Source organism: Nycticebus coucang, chromosome Y (assembly GCF_027406575.1).
Source record: "Nycticebus coucang isolate mNycCou1 chromosome Y, mNycCou1.pri, whole genome shotgun sequence".
In the NCBI taxonomy this organism is placed as follows: Eukaryota; Metazoa; Chordata; class Mammalia; order Primates; family Lorisidae; genus Nycticebus; species Nycticebus coucang.
Window position 1 is genome coordinate 34,384,241 of NC_069805.1, and position 20,992 is coordinate 34,405,232.

The 20,992-nt window shown below is 35.4% G+C and overlaps 1 long non-coding RNA gene across 1 annotated transcript; it reads left to right on the top strand.

Annotated features, from left to right (window-relative positions):
- Positions 1-1,612: 1,612 nt before the first annotated feature.
- Positions 1,613-20,624, top strand: LOC128579098 (uncharacterized). Its single transcript, XR_008378041.1, has 3 exons — positions 1,613-1,741; positions 19,799-19,852; positions 20,470-20,624. It is a non-coding gene; the product is annotated as an uncharacterized LOC128579098 (long non-coding RNA).
- Positions 20,625-20,992: the final 368 nt, after the last annotated feature.

Consider the following 20,992-nt stretch of genomic DNA (forward strand, 5'->3'; position numbering starts at 1 on the left):
CTCTGAAACATTGGATGGTTGTTCCAGAATTGGAAATAATAACAGTAATATTTTCCAAGGGCAGATATAAACAATTATTTAGGGGAATGTGTTTGTAGTATGTTGGTACCTAGATTGTAGTATTTCCCTAAATTCTCCACCCAGACCCCTTAACCAGTCTTCATGCTCTGGGCCTTCATCCTCCAGAATTCACTTTTCCCTGCATTAGACAGCCTTTAACAGTTCCCAGTGATCCCTGCAGTGGACAGCCTTTGTGGTTCTCAGTGATCCCTGCAGTCGACAGCCTTTAACAGTTCCCAGTGATCCCTGCAGGAGACAGTTTTAGTGGGTCCCAGTGATCCCTGCAGTGGACAGCCTTTATGGTTCCCAGTGATCCCTGCAGGAGACAGCCTTTATGGTTCCCAGTGATCCCTGCAGTGGACAGCCTTTGTGGTTCCCAGTGATCCCTGGCTTATTGTACCCTCAATGAATCCCCAACAATAAAAAAATAATAATAATTAAAAAAAAAAGAAAGTTTCATTTGGTGTAGTACATAATATAATCCTTTTTATCTCAATGAAACATGAAGATATACATATGTGTGCGCGTGCATGCGCACGCGCGCGCACACACACACACACACATATATATAGAGAGAGAGCTGGTGTGCGCATAAAGAGTTTACCAAAGGGGGGAAAGTAATTGAACACCTAGTTTAGACTTTGCTGGGGATCAACACATTACAATTTGCATCATGCATTTATTTTATCCAGAATGCCACAAACCCCTCTGTGAATTTATAATGAATTATTGAATTTCCGCTAAGAAAGTCGCACTTGTGGCTCAGCACCCATAGCTCACATACACCAAGGCTGGCGGGTTCAAGCCAGGCTCCAACCTGCTAAACAACAATGACAACTGCAACCAAAAAATAGCCAGGTGTGGTGGCGGGCACCTGTAGGCCCTACTCGGAAGGTCGAGGCAAGAGAATCGCTTAAGTCCAAGAGTTAGAGGTTGCTATGAGCTGTGACACCACAGCACTGTACTGAGGGCGACACAGTGAGACTCTGTCTCAAAAAAAAGAAAGAAAGAAAGTTGCAATTGTATTAGCATTGAAAGCCAGTATATTACATACAAATAGGAAAAAGAAGTAATCCCACATCATGGAAGAAGGCAGTGAGGCAGTGCTGCAACAGTGTTTTGAAAACTGCTTGTGACACGTGAATTGTTGTGTTTTAAATGCCCTTCCATGACTCAACTGGCCAAGTTATATGGTCCCATTGAATTTGACCCACACCCGTACACTCAGCCTCAGCAGGTATATGGGGATGTTAAAAAAGGAAGAATTTTTCCAAGAACAATACGTAAAATTAAGAAGGCATTACATTTGTCTTCGTGTTACCATTTTCAGTCTATTTTTTAACCTACAGCCTTAGATGCCCAGAAAGAAAAGTGAGTAAAAGTGTATTGCTGTCCAACAAATCCTTCACGTTCTTCTTCACAATATGTCTTTGTCTCTTCAATGGCTTGTAATGATTATGATCTTGCAGGCACTTCCCATAAGCTATCTGTGCATTATTAATGAAGTTCTATGACGGGAAACGTCCATCACTGCAATGATTCTTGAAAAGCATAGATTCATTCAAACTAACAATGCATATGAGTTTGTCACAGTTTTAACATATGCATTCTTCTTGCAGATGGTTGAAAAAGAAGGTTATCTTCAAAAAGCTAAAATTGCAGATGGAGGAAAGAAACTAAGGTAATAAAAAGTTCTTTGACCCACTTTTATATAACTATGCTAGTTCCTGTATCCTTAACTTGTATCACTGCTATTGTTTGGGAAGCAAGGCCCTATGATAACAGACTGGTCCCTTTTGCTACCACTATGATCAACATTATTTTTAATATAATTGTAGTTTTTGAAGAAAGGCACAACAGTACATATTATTACACAGAGCATACAGATATGAAATGCTTCTTGTCCTTTTAAAGTATAAGTTCTTTAAAAAAAATTAAAGGAAGTAAGGCAATGGATCTTGATTTCTGGGATTAACAGATTTTGGAATAAAAGGGCTTATTTGCATTACATAAAAATTTCCTGGAGGGTGCAGTGAGTGTCTCATGCCTGTAATTCTAGCACTTAAGGATTCAAGGCAGAAGGATTCCTTGAGCTCAGGAGTTTGAGAGCAGCCTGAACAAGAGTGAGACCCTGTATCTACAAAAAAAGAAAAATTAGCTAGTAGTGGTGGTATATGCCTGTAGTGCAAACTACTCTGGAGGCTAAATCAGGACAGTCTCTTGAGCCCAGGAGTTTAAGTCTATAGTGAACTATAATTGGGCCACTAGACTTCAGCTTCAGACTGGGCAGCAGAGCAAGACTCTGTCTAAAAAAGAAAAAAACGAAAAAAAAAAATCCCTACAGTAAATTAGGGGAGCAATTGTTTAAAGGATGAAGTAGTTGAACTATATTTTTAGATAAGTAAATCAGGACCCTTTCTTACCTCACCAACAGCATGGATAAAAAAATCCTCATGGTTTAATCTCATTTTCCACGTCAACCCTTCACTGGGGCTTGATGGGAGAAAGGAGGTAACATCATTGGTCAATCCTACTCTCCAGCCTCATGCAAAGAAGACGGGGGGTGGGGGGGTGGGGGGGAGGGATATTACAAGAAACCAAGATGATGCCCTACCATGGGGGTTATGTAAAGTATCCTTGCCGATCCATAGCAAACTTTGTAACATCTCTGAGAAGGCAGGGCCAGGAGGAAGCAAAGGACCAGAATAGGGCCCTTCCCCTAACCCACTCACATGAATATGATTTTTGGTAGTTGTGATCATTGTATACTATTGTGTACTTGCTTTATTTGCTTTTACTTTAATATGTTGCTGTACAATTTGCATGCTGCAGTTTAATTTCATATAAACATTTGCAGGCAGTTTCATTATTTCAATCTATTTGTAAACTATTATGCATTCTTTCAGCTTTTCTCACTTAAAGTTATACAAATTTTAGTTTTTCCTTTTTTTTTTTTTCCTTTTTTTATTTTCACCATAGATATACAGAATTGAGTTTGTGGCCTTGTGTTATCATTACTCTGGGAATGATGTCTAACTGGTTTTATTTTATTTTTTGTTTCTAATCCTCACTTCCATCCCCTTTAGACCTCCAATTTAATGCATTTAATGTGTGTTCATCAAATCCACTTTCATATATATATGTATGTATCAGAATATCTGTGTCACCTTAAAAGTAGTGTGTAGTTGTGTGTATGTGAATGTGTTGTATTGCATAAGCATTTTTGTGTAGTAAATTACATTATGGTTCTTACTACTTTCATTCAACGTTAGTGTTTGGACATCTTTCTATGGTGCTAGACAGACCTGTGTTTCTTAACCATGGGGAAAATAAGTCATTAGGTGATTTTGTCATTGTGCAAACTTCATAGAGTGTATTTACACAAACATACGTGGTATGGCCTATTACACACCTAGGCTGTCGCTCACTCCCAGGCTACACATTTACCATGTTACTACACTGAGCACTGTAGACAATCTTAACATAATTTGTGTGTGTGTGTATCTAAACATATCTAAACATGGAAAAGGTAAAACATTGTACAATGATGTTACAATGAACAGGATGTCACTAGATGACGGGGATTTTTCAGCTCCATTGTGATCGTATAGGACCAACATCTATATATGGTCTGTGTTTGACTGAGGCATTGTCATACAGTATATGAATGTATTCAAAGCTAGGTCATTTTTCCCAATTACTGCCCTTTGCACCCTGTGCAAAGACACTGTGGTTAATGATGACCTGCATATATGACGGTGATCTCATAAGATTATAATATTGATTTTTACTGTTCCTTGTCTATGTTTGGGTACAGATCTAAACACACTTACCATTGTCTTACAGTTGTCTACAATATTCAGACTGTACAGGTTTGTAACCCAGAAGCCATAGGCTACAGCACAGCCTAGGTGTGTAGTGGGCTATACCATCTAGGTTTGTATAAGGACAGTCAATGGTTTTCATACAATGATAAAAGTACCTAAGCTTAGACACATTTCTCCAAATGTCATTAAGTGACACATGACTATATACTAAATTTTACTTACCCAGTCCCTCAGGTACAAACCCTAAACTTCCTCTAACTCATTCCATCCAAGACAACATTTCAATGAATCACACATATGTGTCCTTTTAACCTGTTAGGAACTCTCAGGGTAATATAGCCAGGAGCACAGATCGCTTGGTGTTAAGTTATGTACATTTGTAAATCCACTGAATACCACTGCCAGACTTTCTCCTGAATGAGTGCCCCTGTTCACATAACTGCTCTGCAGTGCAGAAGGGATCTCATTTCCCATAATCTCATCAGCATACGGCATTATCTTACTCTCTTACTTCACTAAATTGGTGGCCATAGAATGTTACCTCAATGTCACTTTTATTTGTATTCTGCTGACTGGTTTTGCAGTTGAACAACTTTGTCTGTTTAGAGTCATTCAGATTCTGCATTCTAAGAATTGCCTATTTATAAACTTTGATTATTTTCTATTGAGGTTTTTCCTTTTTTTATAAATTGAGGAAACTCTTAATATATTTCTGATAACATTTTGACAAATTTTGATATTGGAAATATCTCCTACAGGTTTATGGTGGTTTTTGTTTGTTTGTTTTTATTGTAAATACTTCACATATTGAATATTGTATGTATAATCAACAAGATAATAACATATGCTATCCTACCGTGTTGATGGTCTATAATATACCGAATCATTTCTACTGTCCTTTAAAATTTGATTTTTAAGTTGAGTTCAGTTTTATGCTAATACTTATAATTACAGTGAACCCTCCTACTGCTTATCAATTATTATTTTATATTTTCTAGAGATCAATGCTAAACTTGGACTACTTGATCAAATTACATGACCGTTTTTTTATGACTCGTATTTTGTATTCCCATACTGCTTTACACTTTCATCACTAACACCAAAAATGTTGTTTACTTATAACTTTAAAAATCATGTTTTGATCACATGATTTAATCTTGTTTTAATCACATTTATAATTTAGCAACTAATAATATACCATACTTGGTATAATTTGTATTTTTATGTAAAATTTCCTTTGATAGGCTTTGTAACATTTCTCAACAATCTTTATATCTTTTTATAAATTTTAATGAGTTAATAGGCAATATTAATAGATGCTTACTCTGTCAAGAACTTGGCTAAATGTTTTACAAGTTTTAAGTAATAATTATTAATACAATGTAAACTCTATTATTACTTAGTATTGTACAAATGGAGAGTCTTGGTCACCTGTATTAACCTCTCCTTTCTCCTATTTTATGCAGACTTAGTATGACAGAATTTAGTCCTGCCTTCTGATTGAAATATGTTTGTTTTTTATCTTTTGCTTTCATCTGTTTGAAGTCAAGGACTAAAAATTATCTTTTTATCTCAGGACATCAACTGTACTAAAGACTTCAATTTTCACTTAATAAATATCATTTTATTAATTTCTACAACGTTTTCTGCTCATAAATCCATTCTAGATTATCTGTACTTTGTGCTGTTTTCTTATCTTCCATTTTCCTCCTTCTTGTTTTCTCTTTTATTCGTATTTAATTATTTCTATTTCTATCTAAGGAAATTTTGACTGATCCCTAAGTATGAACAGGAGAGGCTACAAGGAAGATGAATTCCTTGGCTATATCTTACATTCAAAAAAGATCATACATTTAGGCTTATTTTGGAATGAGGTTGTACACATTTCCTTGGTGACACACTGGTAGATTTAAAAGCAGGATATATTCAAGATTCGGCTCTGCACCCATAGCACAGTGGTTACAATGCCAGTCACATACACCAAGGCTGGCAGGTTCGAACCCAGCCCAGGCCAGCTAAACAACCTTGACAACTGCAACAAAAAATAGCCGGGTGCTGTGGTGGGCACCTGTAGTCCCAGTTACTTGGGAGTCTGAGGTAAGAGAATCACTTAAGCCCAAGAGTGTGAGGTCGCTGTGAGCTGTGATGCCACAGCACTCTACCAAGGATGACATAGTGAGACTCTATCTCAAAAAAAAAAAAAAGGAATATATTCAGCATTCAACTTCAATTTTAATTTTGAACATCAAAAATCTACGTCAGTTTTTCTGATTAAGTTTAGGAATTTATTTAAAGATGTCCATCCCCCAAACTGTGAGTAACCCTGTCCTCTCTAAAATTCTACAAGCCCCTAGTAAAGTTAATTTCAGTGCACTATTTCAACATGCTCTGCTAGCCTCTCCCTATGCACCCAGTCAGTCCTTCTCCTTAGCCGGCTCCTTTGTATGTCATACTTCTTATTACATGTAGATTCTTCCTCTGTTCTGTGAAGACATGGACATAAATATGGGTATTAAAAAAAACGCAGAACAGGGCAGTGCAGTGGTTATGTCTGCTAGTGCCTGCTTTCATCCTAAACTTTGTTTGCTTGAACAATTGTTATTTAGAATGGACTTCCTGTGATACTAAGGTGCCTGCCTAATGCAAACATATCTTTTCTTTAGTATTTTCTGCTCAGGATCATAATAAATGCTTCATGGCTATATCTGTCTTTCTCAATTTCTTGCAACACTGACAGAAATGTGTGTCCTTTATACTTCACTGTCTCTTTAACACACCTTTTAGCAGTCATAAATCATAAGAAGCTTAGAATGTGAGAGAGAAAATACATTCCTAGACCTACCAGTTTGAGAACAAGTCTGAACATTTAACAGTGTCAGAGTGATTTTGCAGTAAATCAGTCAGAGACACTAGAGTAAATCACTTTCACTTCCATCACTGGTGCAGAATCAAATCAAATCCAGCATGACCAAGTCAGGTAAAAAAGGCAGATGGCCCAAATAGGGGAGGCTAAAATTTGCAAAGTAATCACATGTGTGTTTTCCTCTGGCTTTTTTGGTTTGTCAATGTGTTGTTACCTCAAGAAGGCATAAGAGAAGTGAGTGTAGAATATAAAGCTTTGGTGTTTAGAGCAAGCAAATGTGTTAAACCTAGAGCTGAAGCTAACAGATTCTTAGAATGGCAATGAAAAATTTAAGGGCGGTTTTCCATCAAGCTTTCTTCCAGACGAGCAGTGACAAAGTTGCTGTTATTATGTGCTGCCATCCGGTGTTCATTGTGTAGAATGTCAAGCTGATGTCCACACTGAGTTTTTGGTTATTGTTTTATAGGTGCTTTTTGTGTTTGTTTTCAGTTTAGTTTGGTTTTCTTTTTGGCATTTTGCAACTTCACAACTCAAGATCTGTTTTTAGGAAAGTTTTGTGAAGGGTTTCACTTGGATAAATGCCCCACTGATTGCATAAATTATATACAATTGCCCTAATACAAATTTAGTTCTCCCCCCTTCCTAATTGTAGTCAGTACCTTTCTCCCCTCTGAGATGCGATTTTTTTCTGTGTGTCAAAATATTAATAAAATAAACACCTGAATTTCTTGTCCTGGTATCTGTTTCCTGCCCTGAATCACTAGGATTAATCCTTTACCTGATTTCCTATAAATCTGTCTGGAGACCGGGGACTGCCTCGCTTATTCATGGGACTTTGGATTTACTAAAATTAGATATTTTTTGAACCGTATGTCTTATTTACCCCTTACATCTATCTCACAGCTTGATTTTTATCTCTTCCTGTGAAAAAACAGAAAAGAATGCTCTCCAAGTTGTGATGAAATGTGCGGACCTGACTGGGTATGGAATGGATGGCAGGCGGGGATAAAGGGTTTGCAGGGCAACACCAAGGGACAATCCAGGTCAAGCTAAGAGTGACTTTGCTCCAAGGGAGAAAGAAGGTCTGGCAATTCTTTGGAAACAGTTCTGTGACTCCCTCTCTTAGCTCCTACATTGAGGCCCCACACAGGCAAGCTGAGCACAACTGAAGGGTGGGCTGCATGCCACCTTCTCTGGGGAGGCTGGAATGAGCAGGGGCCTCAGGGTCTAGGAGGCTTGGTGGTTGAACCCCATCTTTATGACTTATTTGCCCTTGGTGAGAATGCAACATCCCTATGCTTCAGTTTTCTCATCCATAATATGAGGTTAAGCCCACCTACTGAAATTATTTGGAGGATTCTTTCTTTCCATGATTATTTCCCATCTTTCTATAGTTAGAGGTAAAGTTTTTTATGTATCTCTTATTTTCCTTAATATTTTAAGCCCTGAGAATTGTGTTTAGCATGTTGTAAATGTTTAGCAGGTACTTATGACTGGTTTAGTGATTAAATTACATGATTCATATAGAATACCAGGCGCCATGTGTGGCACACCATGGGGCCCAAAGCAAGCTCATAATATTTGTGTAGGTATGAGACATAGTAAGACCCTTGGAAGAAGCTCAGGGATCAGCCACTAGAATTATATATTGGAAAAATAGCCTAAATGTTCAGGGTTAAATAATTTAGGGAAAAAAGGAATGCTAGCAGTGCTGTATTAAAATAGTAAAGAACAAAGAAGGGAAATTTAACTTTTTTTCTCTTTTTTTCTTTGTCTTTGTTGGTAAACAATAGTCAAACACAGAGCAGGAAAAATCTTGATGCATGACCCTTTGAAATTTGAAAATCCATATATACCTGTACTTTTACTCAAAAAACCTTTAATGATCAACTACTGAAGGTCAGATACTGTGCCCCATCCTGGAAAGGACCTAAAAGACCAGAGATGGTGTATCTCTTTGTGGGTGCAGGGAGACTGGGGGATTAGATGAACTTTTATTATTCTAAAAACAACTTCATTTTAGAAAGGTTTATTTGAAAAATTTTATCCAAAACTGCTAGACTCACCTGTCCTGGCTAAGTCCTTTAAGCTTACAGAAGTTACTCACTTTCTGAGGTGTCACCCAATACACTGAATAGCAGTCACCTATAGTTACTTGGTTGCATATGGAAAATATTAAAGGTTTCACTTGGAGCAAAATCTTCCCAACTGATTCTTCCCATGTTCTCTCCAGGGATGACAATGTCTCACTGTGTTAAGTAACTGAGTGAAAAGGCCATTCCGCTGAGATCCTAAGAACTATTCCATCACAATTAGTCAAACATATCAGAATGAGGAATGGACTGAACAGATATTGTATGGACAATGATCAAGCTGCTAGAGTATTTTGTTCAGAGAGGAAGGGTCAGACTTGAGTCATAGGTTAAAAGTTGTTCCCATTAGATGAAGTCTCAGCTACTCCTAGACTACAGGCTCTTGACTCCCTTTCTGGTTTTATGTTCCTTGCTGAGACCAGAATAATCCCTTGTAGGAAAGAGACAGGTTCCACCCAGTTAGGAACATACACCTACTTCTGATTTCTTATGAGGAATAAAACGGTACGTGATCCTACTCCTTGAAACAGTGCAAATTCTAAGGGAAGAGAGCTTGGGAGTGGTGAGTCTTTCCCCTAATTTTCTAATAAGAATAAGGTAAATTAGCTAATGACAGAATTCAGATGGCTGATATTTTGTCACAGGCTGTGCACACTAACTTTTATGATTTAATGATTTCAACCCAAACTATGTTGAAATTTGACATTGACAATATCCTTAACTAAGGTAGTACTGCTTCACCCTTTAAAAAAATAATGAACAGATTATAAGTTTTGGAGTCAGAAAGACTGGGTTTAACTATAAATATAAAGGTATGACCTTAAGTACATCACCTAAACTCTCTGATCCTCATTTTCGTCCATTAGTAAATAAGGACATTATTCGTACCTTATCATTTTTTGATTGCGAAGTTAAACCTATGCTAAATGATCAAATTTACAGTAGGAACTCAAAATAACTTATGCTAGTTATTATTTTAAAAGAAATCATGGGGGGAAATGAAATGAAAGAAGGACATCTAAAAGGTTGTCAGCAGCATTTTATTCTTCATTTTGAAATGACATTCTTTCCAAGCAATAGATTTAAATGCTTTCACTTTTATTCTAATATGATAAAGATAATGTTTACAGTTTACAAACACAAAAAGAAATAGCACTGTATTTAAGGTGTCAAAGCAATTTATATTACTAAAGTTCCAAGACCTGTGGTTCCTACCCTCTCCAGCTCATTCTTCTGTTCACGTAATAAGAACACAGTTCACAGCAGTTCAAAGTCCTAATCAAGAACAATGAGATAATTGAATTTCATGCAACGTTAGTTCTAACCAGTTCCAGTTCCAACTTTAAGGAAGGAGAAATTTTGCCAGAAAGTTTATAAACGATCAACATCTGAAACAGATTCAAATCAAAACCATTTAACCAGGACTTACTATAGATAGGACGCAAATAAGGTATAGTATCTCCTTGCCAAAAGATAAAAAATATAGTGAGAAATGTAACAGGCAGGTTAAATGTGGATTCGTCATGTGTGAGGGTGTTCCATACTCTCTCATCACATATGGTTAAAATAATAAAATAAGGATGCTCACAGAAGATGCCCAGACTAGACCAGCAGTCTTTCTAACGTTTCTCTTTCTGCTGTTTGGGGCCATGTAATATTACAACCTGTAGCATATGAAAGCTATGGCTCCTTCAGTTCACCTTGCAGCTACCGGTACCTAAAAGGAGAAATGAGCAGTAGGGCAGAAGAAAACACCTATATGATTTTCTTCCTGTGTTACTTCTTTACATCTTTTCATTATTTAATTGAAAAATTGACTCTTCATTTAAAGACAAGAGGATCCAAGAACGTGATGTTTGTATTCCTATGTTGGAAAATACACATTGTGTTTCTTGTGTGTCTGTTTATCCTGTTCTTTTTTATAATAACACAATGACGCGTCGTTAAAAAAGCGTCAGACGTGTAAGAGCAACCTAATTCTTGCAAACACTAACCTTGCTGAATCAAAGCTGTCTTTTCATCAAGATCCTAGATTCTAAGAGACAAATGGAAATAAATGACACAAAGTTGTTGAATGGTCATTTAAAAAATATGTTTGTGGGGTTTTCTATTGACCCGAATGAAATCTTTCTGTAAATATTTTAAAAGTTGAATTCAACTATTTTAAAGTTAATATCAAGCCAAAGCAAGCTGCAGCAATATGATATAATGGATAGAAACTTATGTATATTAATCTCCTTAATGCTTTGTCATCTAAAAAGAATACTTTTCACAACACAAACACACACATAGTCTAACTGTAGAAATAATGTATGCTTAATGTAGAAAAGTTGGTAAACACCAAAAAATATAAAGGAAAAGAAAAAGCCATGATTTTACTACCTGATTTAAGTATTATCATAGTCAGACTTTTTTCCATGCCAAAGTGCACTCACCAATTCAATAAATATATATTGTGTTTCTATTCTGTCCAAGGCAGTATGCTAGGAACTGCGGATACCTCTATAAAGATGAAATTGTTTTTACTATTTGGGAACTTATTTTTTTTTTTAATGTTTTTATTAAATCATAAGTGTATACAATGATATGATTATGGGGCATCATACACTCACTTCATAAACCATTTGACACATTTTTATCCCAGTGGTTAACATAGCCTTTCCGGCGTTATCTCAGTTACTGTGCCGGAACTTATTTTTTTAATGGGATAAGAGAGAATGAAATTTTAAAAATATTTTAAAATTTATTATAAGTAATATACAAGGAAGTCATGGAGGCACATTTGAAAAAGCAATATCTTGTCTTTTAATGAATGGAATTAATGATCAGAAGGGGCCTCTTTGCCTACTTTCCCTAGTAATGGAGGCCTGTTCATGTCCATGGTGAATGTATCCCACTTTATAAACTTTCTTACTCTGTAAGCCTACCTTTCTCATCCTCAAAAAACTGTTTCCTGCTTCCTTAAAAATGATAATAATAATCAGAAAGGTTTCAGATGGGTGACGAAGGCAGCACAGCATGGAGTTTTGGACTATAGATTGCATTATGGTTTGCATTAAAATCTTCCCATGTCAGTATTCTTCTGAAGTGTAGGGTTCATTATTTCATTATATGAATCTACCATATGCAATTTACTTAACTAATCTCTTATTTTTTGATATTTTTTGGTACAGAATTAACAAATAATGATGTACATTTGTTTCTAAACATACATCCTTAACAATGAGTGAGATATTTTTCTTTAGAATAAATTTAAATTAATAGTAATGAACACGTAAAGGCAAAAGATATGCATATTTTTAAAGATTGTTTTAAAAATATATTGTCAATGGCACTCCAGAAAGGACATACCAGTTTATACTCCCACCTATCGGGTATGAGAGAACCCATTTCCTATACTCTCATTAACCCTAGATGTTATCATTCCTTTTAATCCTGGACAAATTGATGGGCAAAGAGGGAAAAAGTATGCCTCTGTGTTTGTTTGCATTTCTTTGATTTCCAGTGAGATTCAACATTATGAAAATATTTTAAATTAAGCAATGACATATGAGCTGGTTAGTTTTTCATCCTCTGAAATATACTAAACCAATGAAGAGAAGACAAAATGAAGGAAGGGATTCTGATTTCTATTTTTACTTTGCTATTTTTGGCTTGATGTAGAAATATAGACTTTTTATGAGAGCAAGGCACATGTTTACATAAAAATAGGAATTTTAGTAGTTGGAAAAGATTTCAGGAAGATTTATAAATTGAAAAACTTTTACTATAAAGACCATGCTTTTCAGTAATTACAGAATGTCTTTACTGTCACCTAAATTTCATGGCACCTATAGATTTTAATAAAGAGAATACTTCCAGGAAGACTAGTTAAAAATAAAGATGGTATTTACTCATTCCAAATGTTGCTCATACTGTATCTATAAATGATTTCTTCAACTGATAATGCTTTTTTCCTCTTTGTTTTTTCCTAAGGAAAAACTGGTCTACTTCCTGGATTGTTCTTTCTAGTAGAAAAATTGAATTTTACAAAGAATCCAAACAACAGGCTCTGTCCAATACAGTAAATAATTCTCTATTTCTACTGTTAATCATCTTTTCAGAAATATCGTTGTACTAAAAGTTTGGTTTTGTCAGAAATCACACTAAAACTTCCAAGCTACCAACATCTGAAATCAGATGGAGAAAATGACTCAATAAACTTTTAATCAGATGAAGGGAAATAGAACTTAGTGTCTATTTTATTAAGTGGTGCATTTGGAGAATAATCACAAAATGAGATGAATGGTGAGCAGCTATATAGTAATGTGAAGGTAACACTTCAAATTAAGGTGCCATTTATAAATATGTTATTCTTATTTATGAAATGATCACTAAATGTAGCTACTTGCTCAAATAATGTATTATAAAGAATGTTATAAAATGCATTAGTAATAAATGCTTAACGGATGATACCAAGGGAAGCTGTTTTAAAGAATAAGACATAAATTGTATTAAACCATGTATGTGCATCTTTAACACATGAATTTAAGTTGTTATCTAGCATGCTATAAAGTACTTCAGACATTAATAAATAATAATAAACTATTCATAAATGGCACCTTAATGTAGGGTGTTACCAATGAGGAAACACTCTACGTTAACAAAGTGATTTTTTTCCTTAGTCTAACTGTGACATTCACTATATAAAGCTAACCTTTCTCCACATTTCTGTGATTCCATCTAATGGAGCAAATATAATTTCTGTATCCTGTAGTTATTACAAAGTGAAATTAGTAGGGTTTCTTCATTATACCTGGAGGAGGGCCTCATACATGCCTGCAGAGATTTCACAGTGATAGCTAGCAAGTGGAGGCAATTTGTTGGGGCCAATTCAAGCTCACAACCTTGCTACCCGAGCCAAGAGACACTGTAAGATGTAGAAGACAGTGGACAGGGAACATAACTGACAGCCTCCTGTTTAGGAAGGACTTCATAGCCCACTGGCCTGATGGACAAGGAGAGGGGTCGCCTGGCAGGAGTAAACCACAATAAACTAATTTATATTTGGCAGGTAATAAAACGATGGTAAATTCTTTGCTCTCCAGCCACTGTTGTGTTTGCTATGTAATCCTCTTTAAATAGGAAATAGAAAATCATTTGCTAGAAGATTTTTTTTTTTTAAGATTTTAGCAAGAACAAAAGGTAGCTTTTGGCTTGCTTCTGATAATTGCAATAGCCCTTATCCCCAGGTGGTGTGCTGATTTTGGAGTCTCAGTGTGGGCCAATCTGTAAACTAATTATGAATAAATTAAAAATATATCTCGGTTCTTTGTATTTTTAATTCAAACTGCCTGAGAAAATTGTTTTAGTATTTTGTTTTGTTTTTATTTTTGGCTACAGGAAGGTTGACATAATCTTTTTAAGAAAAATAAAGTACCCCTAAGGGCCAGGCACAAAACAACTCCCATCCACTTGCAGGTCCTTTGTCTTCCCTTTGAATAAGTTCTAAAGGGGAAGTCAGGAAGGAAGGAAAGTGGCTGGCCTTGCTGAGTTAGGCTGCTGAGAAGATGATCTTCATCCTGCTGAGTGAAAAGAATTCCACTGGGAGGAGAGTTTATGTGAATGTGTGGGATAATGGGAGAGATTAGATTCCATAGTAAAGCATTGGTTTATTTTTATTTTATTATTTTAATCTCTTCCTAACAGGAGATATAATTACCAGCTGTTAAATTTTATGCAGGTGAAAGAAAACTCCCTTTTAGATTGGAGGCAAACCCTGCAAGTTAGCTTACTAATTGCATCCCTCTAGTTCAACCTTCAGAATTATTGTAAATTGACAATAGACTTGACTTATAGAGGAAATTGGTTAACGTTTTTTTGGCAGTCCGTATTTATTACTTTTGGCCCTGTTTTCAATGCTTTGTACAGTTTCTCCAAAGCATTCATTGTCTTCAAAGTGAATTCAGGGCAGGAACTAACTGTTTTGTGGTAACGAGGAAGAGAATTACAGATTCGATTCATGTTTGTACTGCTGGAATTGTCTTGCTAGTCAACTTCTTGGATTCGTTTCTAACCAAGTATTAAAGGCCTAGTGGGACAGCCCACATTACCAGTTCTAGTCTCAGAGAAATGATAAAGATGACTGCCAGGCCTTGATTAAAGATGCTGTGGCTTTATTTTGGATGGGATTTATGCCCAAGTTTCTGAATTTCTCTTGCAACCCTTTATGCATGTCCTGGTGTTGTTAATTGTGCTTCTGGGAAAGTCTGTCCTTTCCTCCAAGGGATTGATAGAAGTTGCCTGAGTGAGTTAGGAAGGTGATTTAAAAGAGTAAATGGCATTTTAATCTTTATACAAATGATCTTTGAATGTTAATGCTGTGGTGAAACAAAGCAGCAAAGTAGCTAGAGCAGAGTTTTGAAGTTGGACCTCTGGGATGTAATTCTAATAGCTGACAAAGTTGCTCACTTCTTTGAACTTAAGACTCCTCACCTGTAAGATGAGAATGGTGACATTTGACAACAGAAAAAATAAGAGATGAAATTAATTAATAAAAATAAAAATACATAATGACTATAAAATAATTATGCTCTATTAATCATAATGTGGAAACAGCCTAAATGCCCACCAACCCAGGAATGGATTAACAAGCTGTGGTATATGTATACCAAGGAATACTATTCAGCCATTTAAAATAAAATGGAGACTTTATAGTCTTTGTATTAACCTGGATGGAAGTGGAACACATTATTCTTAGTAAAGCATCACAGAATGGAGAAGCATGAATCCTATGTACTCAATTTTGATATGAGGACAATTAATGACAATTAAGGACACGGTAGGGGTGGGGGAAGGGGAGAGCAGAGTGAGAAAGAAGGAGGTAGGGGTGGGGAAAGGAAGAGGAGAGAGAGGGAAGAAGGGAGGGGGTGGGGCCTTGGTGCATTCCACACCTTTTAGGGGCAAGACAGGATTGTAAGAGGGACTTTGCCTAACAAATGCAATCAGTGTAACCTGGTTTCTTATACCCTCAATGAATCCCCAATAATAAAATAATAATAATAATAAATGAATAAATAAATAAATATGTTGGCTGGGCTGGTGGCTCACACCTGTAATCCCAGCACTCTGGAAGGCTGAGCTCAGGAGTTCCAAACCAGCCTGAACCAGCAAGAGCTCATCTTTAAAAATAGCTAGGTGTTGTGGCAGGCATCTGTAGTCTTAGCTACTTGAGAGGCTGAGGCAAGAGAATCTCTTGAGCCCAAGAGTTTGAGGTTGCTTTGAGCTATGACGCCACAGCACTCTACTGAGGGTGACAAAGTGAAACTCTGTCTCAAAAAAAAAAAAAAAACGTAAGTAAATATATTCTATGGTACATGATATAGTATAATTAGAACATATTATTACCCTATATTAATTTTGCATTTGAGCTGATTCAGATATTTATACAAGAGACATATTTAATTATGGAGACTACATAACGCACAGCCTCCAGAAATGAAAATGTATATCCGTAAGCAGCATAAAATGTCATATGCGAGCACTAATACGGAAAATGAAGCCATCTATCCATCTGGGGCCCTAGATATAACTTCCTGCATGTCTATATGAAGTTTCCCAGAGCCCTTATTTTCTTCCCTTGACTCTTACCCTTACTGTTTTCACATTTAATATAGCATATTACAAAATGATCCCACATTCCATGTTTGGCTCCCTTCTTTCTGAATGAAGTTCTTTTAGTTCATATCTGTCTTATTCTCTTAGAGCTTCTACAACAGAATACCAGCAACCAACTGGTTGTTTTAAATAGCAGACATTTATTTCTCATAGTACAGGCACCTAGCAAATCAGGTGTCTGATGAGGGACTGCTTCCTGGTTTCCATTTAGCCATCTTCTCACTGTATCCTCACTCTACAGTAGAAAGTGAGAGAGAAAACTTTTACGTCTGTTAATATTAGGTCACTAGTTTGATTCTTGAGGTCTTTATTTTTATGACCTAAGTATCTCCTAATGGGCTTACTTTTCAATGTTATCAAATTGGGGTTTAGAATTTCAACATATGAATTTTAGGAGAACACAAACATTCACTCTACAATACCCAAGTCACATTTTTATCCAAAGCAGCTTTCCCCTGAAATAACCACAGAATCACTTCACTGGTATGTGTAGATTAGAGAATTATAGGCTCTTATTCCTCAGTGGTCTATTAAAAGAGCTAGCAGACCGACCTCTTCTGGTTTTGTTTTTTTAGTAAGGGCACTACATAGTAACCTGCCACCTACTATCATCACCATTTTATAACAGAAAGGACATTATAAAATACTCAATCCAAAATCTAGGAAGGATAAAAATCTCAGAATAAACACATCTCTTTCAAGACATGAAATTATACATCTATATACATAGTTTTATTTTGCCCACTTTATCTCAAATTAGGACAAACTTTATTCAGAGTTTGACTAGCCCTCCAGTGAGGAGGACTGCCAGTGTCCCTAGATATAGTTTTCCTGGATTATGAAGGAAAGGATAGTTTTCACATTCTCATAGATTTTCTTTTGTACATATACACATATACATATTCTGATCCATAACTTACTAAATTTTTTAAACAAATATTATAAAATAATGTAGAAATAATTTTTAGTAAAATGTATAAAATTCCTATGTAAATATAAACAGTTAATACTCAGTTACCTACATCAGCACCACCCACAACAAGATATAAACCCTCTCAACCTTCTAGAAGCCCCATTTCTATCATTGTCCCTTTGCCGTCATCACCACCTCTTCTTTTTCTCTGGAGTTAGGAAGATTATTTGCATTTTATTCCTTATTTTATTGTTTTTTTTAATATTTCTCCACCTATATCTATATCCCTTGAAATATTAATATAGTCTGTTTTTTAATTTATATAGATATAATTATAGTATTTATTTCTTCTTTTGCCATGTATGTCTTGCTTTTTCTGCCCTTTAATACTCCATCATTCCATGTTTTTCTCTGCTAGTTTGGGAGGGACATACTTTTTTCTCTTCTGTTAGTAGTTAGCCTAGGATTACAACACTGGTTCATATCAAAGACTAAAGTGAGTCAAATCCTTTACTTTCTTCCAAGATATTACTTCCGAATATTTTTAATTCATTTATCTCATTCCTAATGTATTGCTGCCTAGCATTTTAATTTAACACCACTAGACATTATTCTCTTTTATACAGTAAAGGTAGGTTTATATTTGCTCAATGTTTACAGCATTCTTTGTTATTTATTTCTTCCTGAATCTTAATCTTGCATTTTAGAATTATTTTTCCTTCTGCTTGAAGTGTATTCTAAGAAATTCTTATATTTAGAGTCTTATGTTAGAAATGTATCTTAGTGTCTGCTTATTTGAAAAAAATCTCTATTTTTCCCTCATTTGGGAAATATATATTTTCTCTGGGTATAGAATTTTGAGTTGGCAGTCACTTCTTTCAGCTCATCAAAAAATATCATTCTACTGTTATCTGTCATCCATTATTGCAATCAAGAAGTCATCTGTTAACATAACTGCTATTCTCTCATTGCTCATAATATTTTTCTCATTATCTTTATTTTTCCACAGTTTTAGGATGATGCCTAGAGACATCAATATCTTTTTACTTTTTTCTGCCTAGATTGTTATGCTTTCTGAAATTGTTTATTGATGTCATTAATATATTTTAGAAAATTTTCAAGCATTGTTTTTTCAAATGTATCCCCTTTTACATTCTCTTATTTCCTTCTAAGCTTCAAATTAAACCTACATTAAATGTTTCTTCAAATTTTTTATACCCTTCCTTGTCATATCTTTTTTCTTTTTATTTTTTTTTTCAGGTTTCTGGTGAATTTAATACATGTGTCAAAAAAAAATCAAAGGCAGGGGAAGGGTAAATAAAATTATAGTGAGGTCGGGGAGGATGGCCATGGAGACACACAAAGAGGGGTGATAAATGGCAGAGTGGGGAGCTGGAACAAATGGATTGCTTGGGTGTCACATCAATCCAATCCATAGTCCTCTTCTGGGAAATTTTTGTCTTTTTGAGCTGCATTGCAAGTAATTTATCTTTATTTATCTTCCAGGTCTTTATATCAGTCTCTTTTTGCGATATGCAATATGGATTTGATTTTAATTCTTGCAATGTTTACTTTTAGACATTTGTTTCTTTGTTTGAACTTAGTATGTGATTGTTAATTGTCTCCTGCAAGCATTTTGAAGACTTTATTTTGTTAAAACTTGGAGACATAGTTGTTTTATAATTGATGTCTTGTGATACTAACATCTGAAGTCTGTTTCAGTTGATTTTTGCTGGTTCTTACTAATGAGGCTTTGTTTCTTGTATGTCTGGTTATCTTTGACTGTGTGCTGATCATTTTTATTCAACTATTATCATAGGAATTTCCCTGAGAAAGTATCCTTCTACAGAGTATTTTGCATTTTTTCTTAAGAAGCCTAGGACATTACCAGTAACTGATTACTTCAATCTAAGTTAATAGAATAAAATTTGCAGGTTATACCTACATAATAAGAAGGCTAGAGCTGTGCTACAACTTCTCAGGGACCATGTTGTTTTTCACTTCTATCCTTTTTTTTTCTTTCTTCCTAAACACTGTACTTCTACCAAGAAAGTCTTCTTTATATTCTTTGTATTCACTTGGGATTGGAGAAAGAGAAAAGCTTAATGTTTGGTGTCCATTTTTTTTTAATGAAATCTCAGGCAGAACCTTGTTCCCTTATTCTGTTAGGTTGATTGATCAAAGATAAAATGTGTAATATAAACAAATGACTATAGGAAAATGCACTTACGTTGCTTTGATGTTTGGTTTCTCTCACTGCATTCAGATTCCCATCCCCCACAAATATTTCCCCTAGCAGTTCCAACTATCTTTATATATTTTCAATTCTTTTAAGACAATTTTAAAAAGAAATATTTTATCCAGCATTTTTTTTTATTGTTTCCAGTGGGAGAGTTGATCCAGAAACATAGCTTCTCATTACAATCTACCTCACTTTAATGTAAGTATACATTTGGTTAATCAAGTTTGTGCTATTTATATAAGCCTTGGTGGGAAAAGACTTCATAAGAATATGTATTGAAATCCTACAATGAACAGCTTGCTCGTTAGGGCTACATATAAGGCATAGAGATATAGTCAAGATATAGTCTTTGCCTTATAAAATCTCTGCCAAAAAATAGGGTGAGATGAAATAAGAAACATAGTAGAGTTTTTCTTTCTTTCTTTCTTTTTTTTTTTTTTTTAGTGAGCGCTCACATGTGAAAGATTTGAACTGGGACTTAGAGGATGGTTATAATTTCAATACATAAACATTTGTGGGCAAGGAATACAGGGCAAATTAAAAACATGAACAATGGCATAAGACGAAGAACCAGCAGAGTCTGTCCACTAAAAAAGAGAAAAGAATCCAGTAGAAACTCTGTAAGATGACCACCAAGGGACTATAACAAACTGGTCAACATATTAAGGTGGTCAATATAAGGGACTAGACCTACCGAACTGATACGTATATATGTTGCATGCCTAGTCTATGAAAATTAGGTCAACTTGAGGTGGTCAGTGTAGGGACTTGGTCAACTATGGAGTTTCCACTTATTTTGTGTCATTGGAAGACAGGATAAGTGAAAAGGATTGAGAAGAGTGCTGTAGATTGTGATTTGCTACCTGGGACAATTCTGTGATAAGGTATGTCAGTATTCTCCAGATAACTTCTTCTTAGAATAATCTATCATGACTATTCTTTTAATAAACATGTATTGAACAGCTGTACAAGCCAGTGTTATGAGTCTTAAAAGAGCCAGACCTACAAGATGGATCAAAGCAAGAGAGGAAACTGGTTAATTTCAGATCATAAAAGCTTCATCTCATTTAGTATAGGAGCAAAAACTTTTGCCTGAAAAACACCTAGATTATTATTTGTTTCATCTGGTAGTAGAGAAACACTAGAGGAACAGGAGTTGTCAGTTTAATTTATCTTCTCAGTCCTTGTATAATACACCTTGTATCTTTCAGATACACTTACCTATTTTAGTATCAGTGAAGCATTTCAATTGGCCCCAACACTTCTGATTCAACTTACCTTCTCAGTATTTTATATACTTCATGATTTTAGAACTTCTGCTTGATACGCAAGGGAGGC